Here is a 20,551-nt window from a genome sequence, read left to right as displayed (position 1 = left end):
CCTCTCTTCTTTTCTGGCACAGACTCCTTTACAGATGACAACCATGCGCCCGGCACTGTCCTGGGGGATAACAAATAATGACCCATCATCATGACATTCTCAGTCTAAAGAGTGAAACCCAGAGTAAAGGGGGAACTAAAAGCTGTAAGCTAGGGAAGCACAGAGGGTGGAAACCGGAGAAGAAATTAACAGAGGTGACGTCCCAGGGAGGTAGAAGGAGAGGCAGCAAGAGGTGAAGGTGTCTGGGAGGGCCTGGTCCACAGAGTGGAGGGAGCAGGGCCTGGGTCTCAGAGCAGAGGGAGCAGGGCCTGGGAGCAGCCCCCAACTCTCCTGAGTGAAGGGCCACATCCAGGAGTTGGGAGGGATACCATCCAGCCTGACGCCTCTTTCAAAGGTGACTTTTTCCTGTGAGTTTTTTTTTTTTTTCCTGTGAGGTTTAAAGTGTGATCCTTAACTCATTCCACTATCAGTTCTTGAGCACCTACTATGTGCCAGGTCCAGTTCCTGTGCTGGGCAATAGCAGTGAACAAAGAAAGGTCTCTGTTCTCACAGAGCTGACATTCTGGTCAGAGGAGCTGTACCATCAGCAGGAAGACCCAATGTCATAGGTCAGGTGGGCATAATGGCCACGAAGCAGAAGAAAGTGGGACAAGGGACAGAGTGAAGAGGATGAAACAAAAGGGAGGGAGCTATAGAGGAATCCAGACTAAGCAGCTGGTTGGCTAATTCCAGGAGCTTCAAGGAAGCCAGCTTGGTGGGAAGGGGGATAGGAGGTGACATCGCAAGCTCTGAGAGCAGCACTTCACCGCCCATAGCAAAGGGCTTCTTTATGTGGCTTATATACCAATCAGGGGCCTTGGAATCTTATAAACTGAGGCCGTGTTGGGTGATGATAACTGGAAGAAGCTAGAACAGAGGTCAAGGGTTGCAGGTGTCAGGAGGATGGGGTGCCCAGGTTAAGGCCTGAGAAACTAAATTTGTATCAGATCCAAGGGGCCAGTGCAGGCCCGGAAATATAGATGGGAGTCAGAAGCTGGGGAAACACAGTAGGAGGGAAGCAGGAGAAAATTCTGTCCATGTTGGCAGAGACTGGGCCCAGGTTTCCAATGATCTTGTTCACGTGATCTTGTTCACCCACCAGGCGGGTGCCTTGACCTACGTTTGCCAAAGGAGAACCTTTAAATAACAATAAAGTAGCTTTGTAAGCTCCCATTAAATTATTCAGTATATCAGTGGCATCATCATTAGTCTCTCTAATGACCATTAATGTGATTAGGAAGCACTAATGAACTCTCTCACCTTGTCACACAGAGGGTTAGCTGGATTGGTCTCAAGGTCTTTCCAGCGTGTGGGATCAGATTCAACCAGTAGCTCTCCGGATACAGAAATCCAGCACTCCACTGCCCACAGACCTCTACCCCACCAACTTGTCCAAAGACTCTTGGATCCAAGGGGCATGGTGATGCTGCAGAGCAAAGGTGTTGTCACTGGCTTGGCCCAAGCAGGAGGGGCTGAGGAGCTCCCCAGAGCTTCCAGCAGGACAGAGCATACAAGAACCTAAGCCCATCCAAGACGAAGGGCAGTGAACAATGCGCCAAGCTGGAAGGAGTTCCAACAATTTGAAGGTTTTCAGTTATAAAATATAAGGTACAGGTTACCTAGCAGGATACACTTGATTTGAATCACAGATGAGACATTTCTCCCTCTTAGATCTAAACCAATGAGCGAGAATTTTCCTGTTTTTTTAAATGGTGGGTAATGTGGCTGATGGCTCACTACTAGCAAACTGCCATGTCATGTGACGCTTTATCGTCCTACTTGACCCTCACAATTATACTGTGCTGTTCCCAGCTGACAAATGAGGAAATGAGCACGTGGAAAGGCCAAGTACGAGACCAAGGTCAAAGAGATGGCAAGCATGAGGGCAGTGAGTGCAGAGAATTCATTAATGAGCGTGTGGAAGGCAGAGTTCTAGCAATAACCAGGGTCGGCCCTGACTTGTTCTTCCTTCTGTGTGTGAGCCGAGGGTGTCTGTGCACTTTCCATGGCAGCATGAGCCTCCACTCTGGACCATCAGGGGGCCCAGGGGCCTTAGTCTTTGGGGGCTCATGGACTCCCTTTAGAATATGTTGAAAACACTGAGTCCTTATCCAGGAAAAGTGTGCATTGGCACAAATTAGGATTTATCTCAGGGGTTCATACTCAGCCCACGAGCACATCCCTGGACGTGAAAGCTCATCACATCTTGTTGTTCAAGAGTTTTTCTAGAGCTTGCTATGTGGCCCCTCCCCCTCCCCTTTTCCAGAGGTCAGAGGGATGGTGGGACTTCCAGCCCTCTAGCCACTTGGTCCTTCTGGTGACCAGCCCCACACAGAGGGTGTCTAGGGGCCCCCACCCATCAGGCCTCATTGGCATAAACTCAAAATGAATGACAAAGGACACTCCTGTCACTCAGGAGCTTGCAAGAGTTTGAGGAGCTCTGTGCCCGGAACTGGGATGAAGATAAAATATGTTTAGAACTATACCACTGGAAGGAAGGGCAGGTGACCCCTGGCATGCAAGAAAAGGTTCTAGTTGGAGAAGGAATAGCTGAAGGTGGAGATGAATGGATGGGATGGGGGTCCCATCATGAAGAGCTTCCAATGCAGCAGTCCTGGCTCCCAGCTTGCCTTGTCACCATGAGGATGTGGAGCAGGCCAGATTGTCTTACCAAGATCATCTGGGGCCTTGAGCTTAGAGCACTGCAGACTCGACGTAGGGCAGTGACATCCATGTAGAGGTTTGACACAGGGCAGTGAGTTGGGGCTGCAGGTGCCAGTGATGCTCCCTGTCCCTTCTCCTCATCCCCGTCTCATTTCTGCTGTGGCTGCCGGTGCCACCCTAGGTAAGCTCACCCTGGCAGACTGACTTCGGTGTGGCCTGCATGCATGCCAGCTCAGTTCACAGTGCAGCACACTGAACAATCCTAGTGGCCACTGAACTGCCGTGGGTTACCATGTTCCATCCTCCTGTCCTTCATGCAGACAATTCTTGGAGATTCTGGGAGCATCTCAGGTGGTCCTGGGGCAATGGAGCCCCTGGCATAGGCCCACTCGGGCTCTCTTCCCTGCCTCCCTTTCCCCACTCACTCCCTCACTCTGGCTCCCTGGATTTACCTCCCCGGTGAACCACCCACCCCAGGCCCTTTCCTCAGGCTCTCCTTTTGGGGAAACCCAAGCAGAGCCAGAGACATAAAAGAAAGTGGGTGTTGTTTCTGTTGGAAGTCAAGTGAATCTCATGCCAGATGGCCTGACTCGGTGAGTAACACAGTATTCTCTGGCTCATTTAAACAGGGATGATTTTCAAGATGTTCTTGGTGCTCCCTGAGTGAATCAACTTCCAGAATCCCAGGGCCTTTTATTACTATTACCATAAAAAAAATTGTTTTGGATTTACTTCATTTTCTCCAAAGCTAGAGGACAGCAGAACCTCTAACCTGACACATATTTAAAAAGCGATCTAATCTGATCCTGAGCTCAACTTTAAATTGTCTCCATATCATTTCCGTTATGTGGCCACGTCCTTCTGTTGTTTTTCTTTTTGCAATGGGGAACTCACTACCTGGCAGGCAGACCATACCGTCCCTGGGCAATTTAGTTAGCATCTGCCAAGAGTTTGGTGTGGGGGTTTTTGAAGGGTGTGTTAATCGCATTTCCCTTTGCCCCTGGTTGTAAAGCATTTGGGAAATCACACCCAAGTCAGATGAGGCCGTGTCTCAGCTTTGTGGCTGATAATAATTCACTAGGAAATGGGGCTTTGTCTGGAGCCAGAAAAGCTTCCTAGGATTTCTCTTTCTGAATACAGACCATGGGATGTTCCTGCAGGGAGATGCAGATCTGCAGAGTGGATGCACCTCCGGCCAACTCCAAGTAGGGCTGGGGTCTCCCTGGTGGCTCTCGTGAACTGAGGAGCCAGACCATCAAAGTAGGAAGATACTCATGGGTGGGCACGGTTGGCCTCCTCTAGGGACCAGTGAGGATGCCATCACCTTTACGGGACTGTAAGGAAAGAAGTAATAAATGTCCTGCCACTTCCACCCCAGTCCCAGAGATTAGACGTTAGATGAAGGGACAGACGCTGTCTGAGACTTGCCCCAGTGCACAGCCTGGGGAGCCAGCGGGCAGTGTGAGTTTATGAAATGTGACCATGACCCTGATGTTGGGCCCCAAGAATGCCAGGCCCTTGGAGATCATTTCCCCCAGATGGTTCTCAGCTGTGGTCAGTTCTGCACCCCCAGGGGACATTTGGCAATGTCTGGAGACACTGGTGATTGTCACAACGGAGAGAGGGGTGCTACTGGCATCTAGTGAGTTGGGGCCAGGATGCTGCCAAACGTCCGACGATGTAAAGGACAGCCTCCACCACAAGGAATTGTCAGAGCACAAGCATCAGGAATACTGAGGTCACGAACCCAGCTTTCTGTTTCCGTGGACCAGCTCTGGTGACAGGGCCCGACAGGTGACAGAAGAGCTCAAGGATATAAGGGGGTCCGGGGCGGAGCAGGAGCCAGAATCAGAGTGCCCTCCATCCCAAACCAGAGATCCTCCCTGACTGCCGTGCCGCCTCCTGAAAACAGTGCCCAGGAGACGTGTGCTTGGCAGGGGAAGGCAAAGGAAAAACCCAGGAACCCCACGCTGGACCATCTGTGGCCGTGTGCGTCTGTCTGGAGGAGACCAGGTCTGTGTGTCCTGGGCTGACAGCACCAGCCAGGGGGCGCTGTGCAGGGAGGCCTGCTCAGGGCAGGAGCCTCAGTTGGTGGGAGGTGTGGAGGGGGTGGGTGAGGGTGGCTTTGGGCGGGAGGACAGCCTTGGGTGAGTGGCAGCATCAGCTGCTCTGTGGGCCAGCACACTTAGCAGGAGATGGGGGGAGTGTGTGTGTGCACTTGCACATGTGTGCATTGTGTGCGTGCGCCTCAGTGTACCCGTGCGTGTGCATGCACGTGTGTGTGTGCATGGGCATTACCGTGGCAGTGGTTAGGATGTAGATTCTGGAATCCAACTGGGAATGAATCCTGGTTCCCCCACTTTCTTCCGACTCAAATGTAAAGTGAGCCACTCAGCCTCATGTGCCTCAGTTTACCTATCTATAAGATGAGAAGGAAGCCCCTTCTTCATGTGAGGCTGGGGTGAGGCTTAGATGAATCAGCAGGCGGCAGTACTTGGGTATATGCAGACTCAGTAACCAGTAGGACTTCTTATTATCCCTTGTCCTGAAAATTACAGCATTTGGGACTGAAGGGGCTTCGGGGACACCTCAGCTCCCTTAGTTTACAAGGGGTGAGGCTATGCTTCAGAGCACCAGGCTCACTGTCTCACATCAGCCCAGGACAAGGCCTCTCTCCACCCACTGAACTCTCTGCCCCTCCACCCGCCCCCCACCCCTGAACCCAGCAGTCTTCCCAGAATATTCATCTTGGAGAAACTTGGCTTGGAATGGACAGACACTTATTTTTTTTGCTGGGGTGCCAACCTGGGTGAGCAGCCTGGGAACAGAAGATGTGTCTTCTGCTTCTACTATATAAAAAAATATATATTTTTTATTGGAGTTCAATTTGTCAGCATATAGCATAACACCCAGTGCTCATCCCGTCAAGTGCCCCCCTCAGTGCCCGTCATCCAGTCACCCCATCCCCCCGCTCACCTCCCCTTCCACTACCCCTTGTTCGTTTCCCAGAGTTAGGAGTCTCCCATGTTTGTCACCCTCTCTGATTTTCCCCACTCAGTTTCCCTCCTTTCCCTTATAATCCCTTTCACTATTTTTTATATTCCCCGTATGACTGAGGCCATATGATGATTGTCCTTCTCTGACTGACTCCCTTCACTCAGCATCATACCCTCTAGTTCCATCCACGTGGAAGCAAATGGTGGGTATTCTTCTGCTTGTCCAATAGTGAGGAACAAACATGCCTGGCACGATGCTCGGAGTCTCCTAAACTGCCCCCCCAACAGCCTGTGCTTGTCTCCCGTGTACAGATGAGGAAACTGAGCCCCAGTGAGGAAGTGAGATTGCCTGAGGTATCACAGGGCACGCGCTGACACTCAAAGTCGGCCCGCCCTCACAGCCCCCCTTACTGGACTTTCCAGAACCCAGGTGATGTCTGCCTTTTGCTGTTGCACTTTCCCTGGAGCTGAGAGGGCCATCTGAGAACCTGGGATGTCTTTGGTTTAGGAAGGCAAATGGAAAAAAAAAAATTAAAAACAAAAAAGAAGGCAAATGGAGAACCAGGATAGTTAAGGGACTTTGGCTCCAACATTTCTGGGGGTGAGTGTGCCTCAGAAGTCCAATGAGCCTAGACTCCTTGGTTGCAGGTGACACAGTCCTCATCTGCACTCGCTCCAGCACACGAGGGAACGTGTTGGCTTGTGTCAACAGACCACGTGGTGGGCAGGCTCAGCTGAAACCGGACACACCCCAAACCTGTGGGTGGTCTCTCCCACCCCGCTTCTCTCTGGCGGCCTGCTTGCTGCTTTCAGACCTGCCTTCCCACAGGTGGGGAATCACAATTGCTGCCAGTTCAAAACTCACCCTCCAAATGCCCTGGGCATTTCCTCTTCGACTCTCATTTGAAATTCCAGGGAAGGCTTCTGACTGGCAGGTTTGTGATCATAAGCCAAATCCCTGAACCAATCACCGTGGTAGAGAGGCGGGACATTACGATTGGCCCACCACAGGTCAGGGGTGCCTCTCCCTGGACAGAGAAGTGTGGAGGGGGTGTGGCCAGCATGGTGGCAGGGGGCAGGGAGCTAGTAGACACAGGGAGCCCATGAGGGTGCAGGGTGGCGGGAAGCCACAGAGGGCCTGGATGGCGCCTCAGTCTCTTTTAGAAGCAGGAGAGCGCTCTTCCTGGATGTGTGATTCTTGCTCACCACAGGTAACAAATAGCCTTGAGGTCTTTTTATAGCAGGAATTTATGCTCACCAAACCCACAGCTCTGCAGTAAGGTAAAGGGAAGCATTCTGTATCCCGACCTCAATCCCGTTTCTAGAGGTGCTTTGTGACATTTCCACAAATAGATCGGCTCTTAATTAAGTAGCATAAAGAACCTGCACATTGTATTTTCACCAAGAGCCCATTGCTGCCCGGAGGACTGTTTGAGAACTGACACTGTTGCTGATTGTCCTCCTGGGTCGTGCCTTGGGGACCGTGGTGGAGACAATGCCAGGGTGATACTCCAGGCAGAAGCCTCGCACCAGGCCCTCCCCACGTTGGAAGGCCGCTTGCTGGGAAACGTGAGGAGCAGTGGCTACCAAGGGGTGCTGGGGGTGCCCCACCCACTCTGCGAGCCCAGCAGCAAAGGCAAAGAAAAGAGCTTAGGTGGAGGGAGAATGCTGGGGTCTGCAAGGCAGGATGGTTCCGCATCCAGAGCAAGACCAGCCTGCCTTCTCACAGAAGGTAGGAAAATCTCTGGGCAGTCCAGGTGGCTCAGGGGTTTAGTGCCACCTTCGGCCCAGGATGTGATCCTGGAGACTGAGAATCGAGTCCCACGTCGGGCTCCCTGCACAGAGCCTGCTACCCTCTCTGCCTATGTCTCTGCCTCTCTCTCTCTGTGTCTCTCATGAATAAATAAATAAAATCTTTAAAAAAAAAAAAAAGAAGGTAGGAAAATCTCTAAAGGAAGAATTTGCCTGCCAGAAGTTGGGGTGGCCCACCATGAAGTCTGGATATGGAGAGTCAGAGGAGCAGAGAGCAATGTGCCCCCTGAGTATCGTCCAAGGGAGAGGCTCAACTGACTCAAGAACATAACCTGCATATCCTTGTGGTGGAAATGGAAATATCAGGCTGGCTAGAAGCTCAGTGCCAAGAAACACTCCAACATGCCCTAATTCCTCTTGTTTGGATTCCTGTCACACCAAAACAACTTCTGGTTTACAGCTGGTCTGCAGGGATAGACTATCCTGACCCGCAGAACTATTGTCTTTGTATCCTTGGCATCCTTGGCAATTGTTCCTGCTGCACAGTAATTATTTGGCGTGTCGGTTTATACATTGGTCTCTTAGAGTTTGGTTAATGTGAGTGTACCTCTGAGAGGAGGAGACCCTGTAAATGACAAATGCATTCATGTTGAATTCCACCCTGTGAGGGTACAGGGCAGCCAGCCGCCTCTCCCATAGATCTCCTTCTTAGCTGTTCTTAACATTTTTACGGTCCCCACTGTATTCAGTGAGTGCTCAGCAAAAGTTGGGCACTAGGAGAAAAGTCAAACAAGCTCCTGCGTCTCACAATAACTCACACAGTTCAAGCCCTCTCTTGTTCAAAGCCCTGAGCCTGGCGCTGCAGGGCATGCAAAGACAAGAACACGCTCGGTGTCCCCAGGGAGCTAGTAGACAGATAAGGAGCACACACTCATAACCACAAGGCAGTGATGACCTCCACCTATTGCCACCCTAGAGCTTACAGTGTTCTCTCTTGCCTATGATCTCACCTCATTGCTTTCAAAATCCAAAATTTGCCGAGGCAGATATTGCTAACTTGAATTAGAGAGGAAGGAATGGGACAGAAAAGTCTGGCTGGGTCTGCCCAAGGGCCAAGGTTTGGACACACGTTTGTCCGACTCCGTGGTTTTGACCCTTTCCATGTGCCAAAAGCTGCCCCAAATTGTCTATCTTTTGTTTTTGTTTTGTTTTTTTTTTTTTTTTGGTAGTCCTTCTGCCTGAAAATCCTCTCCCTCCCCCTCTGTTCCCTCCCTGCCTTCAGCTCTTTCTGCTCCTTGCGTCTTTCCAGGTCTGGTAAGTCAGAATCCTACAGCCAGCCCTTCTGTAAATCTGAACCATTTACCCAGGTGTTTATTGGACGTCGTGCTAGGTGTGGAATTGGGGTCAGGACAGTGAGGAGCGGGCAGGCTCTGATCCCCAAACTCCCCAAAGAGAGAAAAAATGATCCTTGATTGGAAACTCATGAAATCAACTATGAAGTCATGACACATGAGTCATGGAGTATTTTTGCCCGAACAGGTTAAAATAGCATAATCTCCATCAAAATGAAAAATTAAATCAAAGAAAAAAAAAACACAGAAGAGCACGTGGACATCATGAACTGGTATCGTCACTTACTGGTGCCATCTTGTGGGCAGAGCTGTCATTCCCAGAGCTAAGGAACACCACACCCACCCCCCCAATCCTCCCCCAACACCACCCCCCACTCTGTCCCTTCCTTCCCCTGAAACATTAAGGTGCCCCTGGGCCTATGAGCAGCATCTGACTTAATCAGCACTGCGGTCCTGGACAGTGACTCCCCTATGTCATTCTTTCTGGGTCTTCCTGAGTCGCCATGGCTTTTCAGCCTCAGCACTATGCATCTTTCCAGACTGATAATTCTGTTATAGGGAGGACAGTCCTATGTATTGTAGGATGTTTAGCAACACCCACGGCCTCTCTCAGATGCTAGCAGCACCTCCACCAGCCAGAAATATTCTCACATTTGCCAAATAGCCCCTGGGGGAGCACAAATCCTTCTTTCACCCCTCTGCCCACTACGGTCATCCCCATCCCTGGTGAGAACCACTGCCTCAGAGCACTGCTTGCGAGTGAATCCCAGATCAGTTGATTCCTTGCTCTGTAACCTTGGACAAGTTACTTCACCTCTCTGAGCCTCCTCCTCTAACACTGGATTAATAGCAGTGTTGGTCTCACAGTGCATGGGCGTTTTGTTCGGGTTGAATGACTTAATTCGTAAGATGCACTAAATCACTGGTGTGGCAAATGGTATGTTTTGAACATATATTAGCTATTATGATGACTTTCAAGCTACTGACCTCCCTCCTCTGTTGAGAGGGTCTTTTGAAGCCTTCTTGAGATAGAAATGAAACCGTGTGGCCTCATTGTCCTCATCATGGACAAAGTAGACTTTCCTGTCCCTTTTATCTGGGCATAGTCATGTGACTTGCTTCTGATCAATAGATACTATGAGATGTCAGCAGAAGTGATGCACTCAGGGGACTTGGGATAAGCATGCATGTTTGAACATGCGTGTCCTCTTAAGCTTTTGCCAAGCCCTGGGAAGACCATGCCCTGCCAAGTCCACTAGTCAGAGGAGGATGAGAGACTCATGGGCAGATCCATCTGAGACACTAATTTGCTGACCCTTCACTTCAGCTCTTCGAAGCAGGACTTGCCAGCCTTGTGGTCCAGTCAGATGGGGCAGCCTTCCATGAAGGGGATAGAAGATGGATTAGCCAGGCTCTGGACCTGTACTGTCTCGGAGGACAGCCATTAGCCACATATGGCTATTTACATTTAAATTAACTAAAACTGAATACAATTAAAAATTTGATTTCTTGGGCAGCCTGGGTGGCTCTGGTTTAGTCCGCCTTCAGCCCAGGGTATGATCCTCGAGACCGGGGATCGAGTCCCACGTCGGGCTCCCTGCATGGAGCCTGCTTCCGCCTGTGTCTCTGCCTCTCTCTCTCTCTCTCTCTCTCTGTCTCTCATGAATAAATAAATAAAATCTTTTAAAAAAATTTTGATTTCTCCATCACCCTAGCTGTATTCTAGGTGCTCAACAGCCTCGTGTAGCTGGTGACACCATATTGACAGCACAGATCTAGAACATTTCCTTCATTACGAAAAGTTCGGTTGGACTGTGTAGCCCTGGATTTTCCACGCAGCAAGGATGCCCTGACTTGTTGGGCTTGTCAGATTCCAATGTAAATACCACCCATGAAAACTTACTTCTCACAGGCGTTATGCAAACCAGCAAACCCTGTGGTGCAAATTTACACAGAGATATTTTCAATGTTAAGTAACCACCTCTGAACGTGTTGATTCCAAATTAGGGCAGTTCATACCCTGGTTTATCATCCTGAAGCGTTGGTTCCTGATTAGAAGCTGCAAATAGTAATTCACTTCCCCTAGGGTGTGAATTAGAGTTAACTTGTAGGAACAGATCACACTTTTTATAATGTAGTATTTTAATGTTGAATTACACTGTAGGAAAATGCGGCAGAGAAATGTCAAGTCCTTCCTTGCCTCTGAGCCTCCTTATGTACTATTCCTCTTATCTGGATGACTCTCTTCTTACCTGGATAACTCTTACCTAATCCCTCTTGTCTCAATTTAAATATCATTTCTTAAAAAACAAAAAAAGCCCTTCTTTGACATGGTCATCTAGATAAATTCACTTGCCTCTTGCTGTCCTCCACTCTAAGGATCCTGTCCTTTTACTTCACAGCACGTGTTATTATGTATCAGCTTGAGAGTTTAGTTCACCTTTTTCTGTGCCCCTCTCCCTCTAGCAGATAATTCCATAAGATAAGAGAACGCAACCATGTGGTTCACTGCTGAGTTTCTAGCATTAGGACATTAACTAGCATATAAGCAAAAAGCAAAAGCAAACAAATCAGTTTATTACAGTAATGCAACGCTAAAAAAATAGTTTGGGAAATCACCAAAGGGTACTTACTAGGCTCTGGAAATATTGGATGGATAAAGGGAGGTTCCAGGGACCTGGTGGGGGTCACACTGCTTGTTGGTGGCCAGATCAGGATTAGAATCCATACCTGTTGATTTGCAGGTGCTTGTTTCTGAGAACCTTGGACTCTAGGGGCAGAAGGGATCCTTAAAATCAGCTAGCCCAGGGGCTAAAAACTCAGGTGTCTACAAGAGCCAGGCTGATATGATAGGTGTGTGGACCAGCCTACACAGGACAATAGAGGACGATGGCAAGGCTGCCAGTGCCGCCAGTTAGAGGGTGTCCAATTCAACTATGTAAAAGCAAGACCAGCCAACTGACTTGGATTGCTGACCAGACTGTTCTGCACTAGATTCCTCCTTCCTAGCATCTCCCTAAGTGTTACCAGCTTCCATTCCTCAAAAAACAGCCGTTCTATATTCAGGGATAGCCTCCTGTGCTACTCTGGAAGGAGCAGCTTCCCATTCTCTTTCCCCAGACTCTGTCCAGTGGTCAGGGCAGGTTGGCTAGTGGGCCACCATGCTGCTTCATGGGCACCTATTTGCTTTCCAGACTGTACCTCCTGGGAGATTTTTCCAGGCAAATATCGAGGAATTTGCTCCATCATTTTGGAAGCGAACCATCAGCTGCAGCTCAACAATATAAATCATCCACATTCCCTCATTAGACTTGCCGAAGAAGGGAAAGAAATGGTGAGTCAAGCTTCTGAGCCGTGATGGAGAGTGGTGGAGAGAGCTCTAGTCTTCCCTTGTGCTGACAGCATCACCCTCCCGGATCACCCGCGGCTTCTCAGAGGATGGCTGAGTCATCCTGACCTTTAGAGATGCTCCTGCCCCCGCCTCCCTAGGCTCTGCTCACCTCAAAGAGTCTGGCATTTCCTCAGGATGAGGTGACGCTTGTATGAGTAGAGGCCAGGAGAAGAAATGTAGCTGGAGAAAAAGCAGTGTGGAAATGCCATTCTGCTCTTTCTGGAACCTGACAGCCAGAGCAGGGTGCCCACGTGGCTTCAAATTCCAAACTCACTTGCAGAATAACCCCTATGTGTCCTCTATGGTGGGGAGAGTAGGACCAGCTATGGTCAGAGCCTGACAAGCATTACTTCCATCCTCACCATTACCGTCACCATCATTGCCCCGTCAGTATTATCACCCTCACCATTACCATCATTGCCCCATCAATATTATCACCATCATCACCATCATTATCCTCACCATCATTATTACCATCACCATCAACCTCATTCCATCATAAGAGTGATCACCATTATCACTGTTACCATCATCACTACCATCATCGCTACCCTCACTATCATTGTTATCCCATCATCATCAATATCATCATCTTTAACATCCTCCTCCTCACTCTCACTGCTACCATCATCATCAGTATCATAACCATCATCATCATCACCACTATCATCATCCTCACCATCACCATCATCAGCAATATCATTGCCATCACCATCATTACCGTCACCACCATCATCACCACTGTCACCATCATCCTCACTCTCACCATCATCACCATCACACCATTAACATTACTTCTCTCACCATTACCATCATAGTTGTCTTTGTCACTGTTGTTATAGCCATTATGGAAAATAAATTACAACTATTTATTGATCCTATTATGTATCAAGTCCTCTGCTTATCATCTCATTCTCCTACCACTCTTCAAGACTCTTGCATTTGAGAAATAGGAGCCCTGAGACTCAGTGATTTATATAATGGGAAGTGGAAAAAAACCTCCCAATTATGAAGTCTCAAGATAGGATTCAACTCAGATCGTGGCTTGTCCCAAAGTGTACAATCTTGGCGTACATGAGATCTTCCCTTCATAGTGTTCATCACAACTGTACTCAAGTAATTATTCATGTAGTAGTTGTCTTCCTGCTTGAGAACCACTTTGCTCAGTGCTGTATCCCCAGTGCATAGCCAGACCTGGCACAGTGCAGATGCTCTGTACCTACCAGTTTGCTTGAACAAGTTCCTGGAACACCACATTCCCACATTCCAAATGTATTCACCTTCATTTTATTTGTTTTAATGTTTGATGCAGGGAGGCAGGCAAGGTATGAAGGCCCACATTCAACAAACAAGAGAAGCTGAGTTAATGCAGCTACTCTATGATTGAACCAGAACTCCAGTATTCATCTCTGACTGATGATTCAGTGATATTCTAAATTTCACTGGGGTCATAAGTGTCAGTGACTGGAGGGACAGAGAGGAATAGCGTTTCACTGGAAGTCCCTCAGCAAATTAGAACTGCCACACTGTACCCCTTGATCAGCTCACCAAATGGGAACATGGTCTCGTAAAATTGCACCATTGACCTTGTGGAGCAGTATGTTGCCAGCTAGGCTGACCTTGAGAAATTGTTCACTTTATCATAGCTCCTTGTCCTCTTCTGTGGATTACTACACATCCTTTGTCTTCCTCCTTCTCTTCTCCTTTTTTCTAAACCTCCAGGTACCCACCGCCAAGTCTCACCCAGAGTACCCAGCCCCCTTCTCACTACTGGACCCCACATACTGCTCTTCCCCCACCTCCCTTGCTTCTACTACATTGACCTTGTCTTTCCCATCACCTCCACATAGGTGTTCCCATCAGTTACCTACTCCCCATATCTATAGCCAGTGCTGGGTCTTTCCCAAGAATATAAACAAAGTCACTTACTATGTGTTGGTTACCTGGCCTCTCTGGAAGTTCCAACTCTGATGAGTTACGTGATCCTGGGCACTTTTCTTAACTCCTCTGGGTCTCAGTTTTGTCATCTCTGTAATAAGGATTAGAACAGCACCACTTTACAAGGTTTTCTTGAGGAGTCAGTGAGTCAATATGTGTAGAGGGCTCAGAACAGTGTTTGACACCTATAGCAAACCCAGTAAATGTCTGTTTTATTCAGCTCTGAAAATGACTAGTACTCTCCACGCACGACCTCATTTAATCCACATGACAGCTATGTGAGAAAAGTATTATTATCTATATTCGAATTGAGATCTCTCTTCTTCCAGGACCCATATCTTTTACATCATAATAAAAAAGTTAATTCATTCTTTCATTTAGGATACCTTTTTTTTTTCTCCATATAATGTCACCAGACAATAAAAAAAAAAAATCAATTTGTCCCTTTAGGAAGGCCTTGTAGAAGAAAATCTATGGTTGAACATTCTAGGCACCACAGCCTCCTATAGAATAGATGCTTGCAGCAGACAGAGATGGGAAGGAAAGCATGCAGTTTCCCTTAGATGACACCCCATAGGTACTTCCCACTCAGCCCATGTGCGGATCTAGCTTTGGCAATGTCTTTGAATATGGTGCACTTGTGAAGTTACTGGGAAGGCTAAGTGTTTAGCAAACATGAGGGTTACTTCTAAATTTATATTATTAGAGAGTAGGATACTAATCCTACTCTGTATATACTCTCTATATACTCTGTATATAGTGGAAATTTCCTCACTACCTAGAGATGCTTTGATGAGGTCACAGTATATCACTGGAGAATCCTCTTTCCTCCTTGGGCGTATTTCATAATGTACTTTCCCACTTAACTGAAATCATGTCTGCAAAGAGGCCTGGATATCCCACCAAAAACACTTGTAGACAGAGGCCAATTATTGCCCAGCAACAATCTTGATTTAAGCACAAAGGACATGCGCAACTTCTCAGAATATTTTCCTCTCTTCAACCATAGTCTTCAAAATGGAAAAATGAGTAAGTAGCATCTTGTCTGCAAATTTCATTTCATTTCCTGTCTTCTTCACTGAGCAGATCTGACACAGATATGCCTTTCATTCCAGGGTAGAAAAAAAAAACACATGTAATTGAGAACTGCATACTGTAAGGATTGGGAGAACCATATGCAAAGTCATTCAGGACATCACATGGCTGTCCCCACAAGAATGTCACCTCTGGCTTGAGAAATCAGGGAGAGAGTATCTTTTGGGCGGTAGGAGTAGCTGGAAGGTCATTGAGGAAGCCACAAACAGCACCTTGATGGTGGTACTCTTCCTGCCTTCCTGCAGTGACTCATGATACCTCATCTGAGATGGCCTTTGATGAGGCAGCCTAGGGCCTTGAGGTTAATTTCTATGAGGTTATGAGCTTTCATCTTCTCCAGCTTTATGTCCACTGGCTCAATCGAATTTCCTAAGCATTTATGTGGCCTTCCTGCTGTGTTTCCCTAGCTTGGTGCCTGGAACACAGTTTGGACTCTGGTTCCAAACCCTGGTGCTAAGACTGGAACACATATTAATGTACTGAAGGCAGTGTAATGTACGTACTATAAAAGAGTGTAAGCAAATGTATGTTTTCCCTCTGCCTAGCACGGGATCCGGAATACAGTGTAGTCTCAGTAAAATTGTAGTGAATAAAGGAATGAATAATTGATATGATGAATGAATGAATGAATGAATGAATGAAGGAAGGAAATGGAGCAAGCAATCAAATCCACTGAATACATTAGCTCACCAAGGGGTTTGGAGAGTGTTTCAGGATGAAGAGGTGGCCATGCAAGTGGGCCTTATGAAGGCTACATGTGAGCAGGACCAGGTTAAACCCTACACTTTACTGTGATCTTCAGGCACTGAGACAAGGCACCAGCTCACAGGAAAAGCTCTCAGAGCTCAAAACAGAGTCCTTAAAGAAGTGACCCTGTGCTTTCTTTTACTCATGTATAAGTGATTAAAAAAAAAAAAAAGCTATGATGTATAAGAAAACTGGCAATGGTGGTGTAGGTGATAGGGGAAGAAAAGCCCAATCTCGTGAGCAGAACTACCTGTGATCCATGCTCCATGTGTTCAGTGACAGTTAGATTTTTATTACTATATCTTTGGAAGTATTGAAACACTTTCATTTTAAAATAACCACAAGGGAAAAAAAACTATCATAAGTTTGAAACTTTATAGTCCAGGAGGTACAAACCCACATGTCTACAGGGGCCTGGCAAATATTGCAAAGGAGTAATGAGACCCATGTGAGACAGTAGGGATTAGTAGGGCTTGTGGGAACTGGCAAGATCTAGTTTCTCTAATGGGAGACACCACTGCTTCTGCCGATTGCTGTCCAGTGGCAATGGAAGCCCAGTGTTGCCAGATCTCATCTGTCACAGAGAGGGCAAATCTGGACTTTTATGTTAATTTTCATCATTCTAAAATACCTCATCACCTTAACAAAACATACTCACTTTGCCCTACTTGTCCCTCTTTCCATTCTGAACCAACAGCCAAGAAGGAGGGATTTGGGAAATTAGATGATGTGGATTGTGAGAATAAGGACAGTGATTCCTTCTGAAAGAAGTGTTAATAGATGAGGGATAGAGTCAGATTTCTGAGTAAGTGGTTGGTGAAGAAACAGCGCATCTTTGAAGAGGTCTGATGGTGAAAAAGAAAGGGTCATGGTTAGGGTTTGAACGAGGGTCATTCAGGTGGATTCAGGACATGTAGAAAGAGGTTAAGAGATCAGCATCCTCTATCTGAATTTATGGAAGACCAATCACGGGCAATCATAAATGCAAGATTGGGCAAGGGAGGGGTCAGTGATTGATGGATCAGTAACAATCCACAGGCAGGTGGATTGATTGGATCAAGTGGGAAGAGTTGGCTCAACAAGCAAAAAGGACACTTCTCCAGGTCTGGAAGGAACAGAAATAGGAAGAAGATGGGGTGAGGAGAAGAGTCAGGATGTTTTTGTGCATGCAAAGCCATCCCCTTTATTGGAGAAAAAAGGTGACGCATGAGTGTTATTTTTGTCTAGCGAAAAGTGCATGGTTGTGTGAGTTTTGTACTGGGTGATTAGAGGTGCCTAAGTCCTGTGAATCTCCTTTTCCAACAGCTTTCTGAGGTTAAAGAGATAGTAACTAAACAGCTGACATAGAACTCCAGCCTTTCCAAGTTCAACGGATAGGAAATCCATTGAATGGATAGGTTTCCAACAGAGAAACCAGATCTGGACTAAACCCACAGTGGAATGGGCCACTGTGTGTGCTTTCATTCATTCACTTACTCATTTTTCATGGACTCATTTATTCATTCAGTTATTAAATTGCTGTGCTAGGAACTGAGGGTAGGGAAGTTGCTTGCAGCTAGTAGGAGGGACCGTAAAACATGTACATATATGATTGGGATCCAGGGTAGGATGTCTGTGGATGTGGCCAGGGCAAAAAGATGAAGAGCTCAGAAGTTAAGGGCGGAAGCACCTGGGAAGAGGAGGCATCTATGTTGAACCCCTCAGGATGGAGAGAATTTGTATCCAGCTGCGTAGATGGTACTCCCATCTTGCTTTAAGGCTGAAAAAGACAAACTGCCAACTCTCAATAGGCACCTCTGCCATTGAACTTTACCAGTAGTTCCTACCTGTGGAGCAGTTGGGCAGTAATGTGGAGCTAAGGAGGACGCCTCTTCAGCAGTGCTTCATGCTTTGCCTCCCAGTTGGCTCTGCTTTCTCTTTCCTTTCTCATTATTTGTTCTGGACCAGAGCTGTCCAGTAGAACCTTTCTGTGATGGTGGAACTGTTTCGCATTTACGCCGTCCAGTTCGGTAACCACCAGCTACATGTGACTGTTGAGCACTTGAAATTTGGCTAAGGAACTGAAGCAACTAAATTGTAAATTTGATTTAATGGTAATTAATTGAAAGTTAAATAACCACATCTAGCTAATGGCTAATGTATCAGATAGCATAGCTTGAGACTTAGGACTTCTTGCAGCGTTCCATATCCATGTGGCATCCAGCTCAGTTCCTGGTGCTTGGTTAGATGCTCATCAATACATGTGCAATGAAGGAAATTATTTTTTAAACATTTATTTGCTTATTTTAAAGAATGAGAGTGGGGAGGGGCAGAGGGAGAGGGAGAGGGAGAGGAAGAGAGGATTCCAAGCAGACTCCATGCAGAGTGTGGAGCCCACGTAGGGCTCCATCTCAGGACTCTGAGATCACAACCTGAGTGGAAATGAAGACTCAGTTGCTTAAACAACTGTGCTACCCAGGCACCTATAGGAAACTATTTTTTGCTGCTTTAAGTCCAGAATGATCCTCTAAAAGGGAGCATACCTTTTTTAAAAAGGTTTTCATTTTAATTTCAGCCTGTTACATTAGTTTCAGGTGACAATGTAGTGATTCAACAATTCCATACATCACTCCATGCTTATCATGATAGATAGAGTACTCTTAATCCCCTTCACCTGTTTCACCCATCCCCCCTGGAACCATCAGTTTGTTCTCTATAGTTAAGAGTGTTTTTTGGTTTGTCTCTTTTATCCTTTATTTGTCTTGTTTCTTAAATTCCCCATAGGAGTGAAATTATATGGTCTTTGTCTTTCTCTGACTTATTTCACTTGGTATTACACTCTCCAGCTCCATCCACATTGTTGCAAATGGCAAGATTTCATTCCTTTAGTGGCTGAGTAATAGTCTATTGTATATATATCTACCACTTCTTTTTCCATTCATCTGTTGATAGACATTTGGGCTGTTTTCAAAATCTGGCTGTTGTAAATAATGCTACAATAAACAGAAGGGTGCACGTATCCTTTCAAATTAGTGTTTCTTGTATTTGGGGAGTAAATACCCCATAGTGCAGTTACTGGATCGTAGGGTAGCTCTATTTCTAGTTTTTTTGAGGAGCCCACATACTGTTTTCCATTGTGGCTGCACCACTTCGCATTCCCACCAACAATGCCTGAGGGTTCCTTTTTCCTCTACATCCTCACGACTAACTTGTTTCTTGTGATTTTATTTCAGCCGTTCTGACAGGTGTGAGGTGATACCTCATTGTGGTTTTTGATTTGCATTTCCCTGATGATGAGTGATAATGAGCATCTTTTCATGTGTCTGTTGGCCATCTGTTGGTCTTCTTTGGGGAAATGTCTGTTCATATCTTCTGCCCATTTTTAATCAGATTATTTATTTTGGGGGTGTTGAGTTGTAAAAGTTCTTTATATATTTTGGATACTAACCCTTTATCAGGTATGTCATTTGCAAATATCTTCTCCCATTTTGTAGGTTGTCTTTGGAGGTTTTTTTTTTTAAAGATTTTTATTTATTTGACAGAGAGAGAAAGAGAGATTGTACAAGGGGAGAGGCAGAGGGAGAGAGAGATAGAGAGAGGCAGGGGGAGGGGCAGAGGGAGAGAGAGAGGCAGGCTCCCTGCTGAACAGGGAGCCTGATGCAGAGCTCAGTCCCAGGACCCTGAGATCTTGCCCTGAGCCGAAAACACTTAACCAACTGAATCACCCAGGCACCCCTTCTTTTGGTTTTGTTGATGTTACCTTCACTGTGCCGAAGCTTTTTATCTTGATGAAGTCCCAGATGTTCATTTTTGCTTTTATTTCCGGTGCCTCAGAAGCCCTATCTAGAACAACATTTCTACAGCCAATGTCAGAGACATTACTACCTGTGCTGTAGAAGACAGAGTATCTTTATAAAGAAGACCTTTTTACCACTGAGCATGTTCCCTCCCATGGATCTGGTTTTGCAAGTTTGCCAGTAAAAGGTGCCCCATATGTATTTCCAACGTCAGTGTGTGGCCAAAGGCCAGGCTTTGGGGGAAGGCGAGGCTACTGTGCCCAAAGAGGCAGAGAAATTGGGGTTTATGGTCATGATAAAGCAGTGGGGAGAGAAGATTGGGTGAAATCAGGAAACTAAGGCCATTTGCTTGTCAGATGACACTCCCCATAACCTGCCTTTACCAATCTTAATGATCCAGACTGATGAAATGGTAATGATGAGTGGATATTTTAAAGAAACCAGTGAAGAGGAAGACCCATGTACCTTGGGGTTCAGAGCAAAACAGAGATCCCACCCAGCAGGAAATCCTGGTTTTAGGAAGTCTCTTGGTTCTTTCCAGCAGCAAAACAAAGCCCCACAAGCTGGATAGGTTATAAACATCAGAGAGTTATTTCTCACTGTTTGGAGGCTGGAAGTGCAAGATCATGGTGCCAGCATGATGGGATGAGGGCTCCCTCCCAGGCCAACCTCTTGTAGTGTCCACGTGTGGCAGAAGGGGAAGCACTGCAGGGTCTCTTATAAGCCATTGGCCCCATCCATGAGGGTTCCCCACTCATGGCTTAAGCACCTCCCGAAGGCCCTATCTCCTAACACCAGCAC

The 20,551-nt window shown here is 47.0% G+C and overlaps 1 protein-coding gene and 1 long non-coding RNA gene across 2 annotated transcripts in view; one reads left to right on the top strand and one right to left on the bottom strand.

Moving 5' to 3' along the window:
• Positions 1–14,294, bottom strand: part of LOC140603420 (uncharacterized) — a 28,398-nt gene extending 14,104 nt beyond the window's left edge. Inside the window, exon 1 of the long non-coding RNA XR_012006406.1 lies at positions 14,124–14,294. This is a non-coding gene — a long non-coding RNA (uncharacterized lncRNA). The remainder of the gene's footprint in view (positions 1–14,123) is intronic.
• Positions 1–20,551, top strand: part of KCNQ3 (potassium voltage-gated channel subfamily Q member 3) — a 297,518-nt gene that overhangs the window by 101,738 nt on the left and 175,229 nt on the right. The gene's annotated exons all lie outside the window — the stretch shown is intronic.

Source organism: Canis lupus, chromosome 14 (assembly GCF_048164855.1).
Source record: "Canis lupus baileyi chromosome 14, mCanLup2.hap1, whole genome shotgun sequence".
Taxonomy (NCBI): Eukaryota; Metazoa; Chordata; class Mammalia; order Carnivora; family Canidae; genus Canis; species Canis lupus.
This window is presented reverse-complemented; position numbering and strand designations above follow the sequence as displayed.